Source organism: Octodon degus, unplaced genomic scaffold (genome assembly GCF_000260255.1).
Source record: "Octodon degus isolate 3935 unplaced genomic scaffold, OctDeg1.0 scaffold00098, whole genome shotgun sequence".
Classification (NCBI taxonomy): Eukaryota; Metazoa; Chordata; class Mammalia; order Rodentia; family Octodontidae; genus Octodon; species Octodon degus.
Genome location: NW_004524674.1, coordinates 6,053,323 through 6,055,319, shown reverse-complemented (window position 1 = coordinate 6,055,319; position 1,997 = coordinate 6,053,323). Strand labels below are relative to the sequence as shown.

Sequence of the window (1,997 nt, the reverse complement as noted above, 5' to 3'; positions counted from 1 at the left end):
GGAAAAGAGGCAGCGAGAGCAGCCAGACAGAAGTTACAGAGGTTCCTGCAGGGTGGAGCTGAGACCCCCAAAAACACCGGTTAAGATAAACAGACTCTAACTAGGCTACTGGAAATTCGGATCTCTGTGTGCAATTTGTAGCTCAGCAGTCCTCTCGCTTTATAAAGTGGCCATGTGGTCCAAACAGTGGGCTGAAAGTTTAACCCTAATGACCCAGTGTTTGGGGACGGGAAGGAAGAAAGCTGACCCAGAAAAAAAGCAGAAGAATGTCTGTGAAAGATAGGAGTCGAGGAAGTAGTGTGAGCCTTTTGGGCGGGATGGTGTTGAAAGAGGTCTAAGCAAGCAGGCAAGCTAGGGTAGTCATCCCACATGGTCTAGCGGTTAGGATTCCTGGTTTTCACCCAGGCGGCCCGGGTTCGACTCCCGGTGTGGGAAGATTAGAATTTTTGAAGAGGTGTGGTGACGCTCGCCGGAAATCCTCAGCCCTTGGGAGGCGGAGGCAGGAAGATCACCCCGCCCCTTCTGAAGGCTACCGTGGGCTACCTAGAGTTTGAGCAATAGAGATCCGGCTCAAAAAAAAAAGATATGAAGAAGCCCAATACCGGAAAGAGACTCGGGCGGCGCGCTGCGTGCCTCTCCCTCTTTTGACCACCTGGTCCCTGCAGCCCCCTTCCCTCTAGAGTATCTAAACCCCAACTCCGTCAAGAGTGACCCACAGCGGATGTATTCCCTGGCCCCAGCCTGTCTCTTCTGCCCAGGAGCACCGAGGCGTCCGGGGCAGCTGGCTCGGAGAGCACTTCCCTGTGGTCCCCGCCGCGCAGGTCACGACATCGCCTCTCCTCGGACCAGACTTGCTGCGAGCTCGCGCTTGCCAGGCTTCTGCTCCTGGCTCGGGTTCCAGCTCAGGGTGGGCCAGTGAAAGGTGCTGCCTACGTATGTGTCTGCTAACTAGACCTGCAGCCTAGAAAAACCTCCGAGTTTTTAGTTACAGATTAAAAACGAAAGCTCTCACTCGTGCCTTCACGGCATATTTAAGAACACAACTGTTCTTGTTTGTGTGTGTGTGTGTGTGTGTGTGTGCACGCGCGCGCGGGGAGGGGGAGACTGGGGACTGAACGCGTGGCGCTCTACCGCTGCGCTGCCTCCCCAGCCCTTTTATTTATTTGGTTGTTTTTGAGATAAGGTCCTGAGCTAGGTGATCCTCCTGCCTCAGCCTCCTGGATGCTGGGATTCTTTTATTTTTATTTTGAGATAAAGAAATTTTCATTACATTGCTCGGGCTGGCCTTGAACCGACAATCCTCAGACCTCAACTTCCCAGTAAGCAGGACTCTCTAGAGCTAAGTGACTCCATTCTTGGCAACAACGATTTTTAAACTGTGGAAACATTCTTTTTTAAATGTTTCCTTTCTTATCAGTCCACGTTTGTAGAACAAAATGATTGCACTCCTCGCGGGGAGCTGGCCCACGTACACAACACATCTCAATTCTTTTTCACCCCTTGCCCCTTTCCTTCCTCCTCCCCTACTCCACCTCTTTGTTCCTTCCCTTTTGCAAAAGCTTTTTCTCCCTATTTCCTAGTATCTAGCTTTTATTTGGCTCTTTTATTTCAGGTTTTTCACTTTGAAAAACCATGTGATATTTCCGCTTTCCGGCAGGGTGCATTTCACTTAAAATTATAGTCTCAAAGAGGATGTAGCTCAGCAGCTGAGTGCCTGCCTGGCAAGCACAAGGTCCTCAGTTCAATTCCCAGCACAGCAAAAAAAAAAAAAAAAAGTAAAGTAAATACATAAATACAAATTGTATTAAACATTACAGTCTCAAAGTCCATCCATTTTCCCATAAATGACTCAAGTGTATCCTTCTTAGGACAGAGAAATTCTCCATTGTGAATAGATACCACATTTTCTTTTTATCCATTTATCTGTTGAGGGACATAAAAGCTGCCAAGATTTAGCTTTTATTGTGCTGCTAATGTTTATAGGGGTTTGTCTGTAT

The 1,997-nt window shown here is 48.5% G+C and overlaps 1 non-coding gene across 1 annotated transcript; it reads left to right on the top strand.

Moving 5' to 3' along the window:
* The first annotated feature begins 363 nt into the window (after nucleotides 1-363).
* Trnae-uuc lies at nucleotides 364-435 on the top strand. Its single transcript has one exon. It is a non-coding gene; the product is annotated as a tRNA-Glu (tRNA).
* Nucleotides 436-1,997: the final 1,562 nt, after the last annotated feature.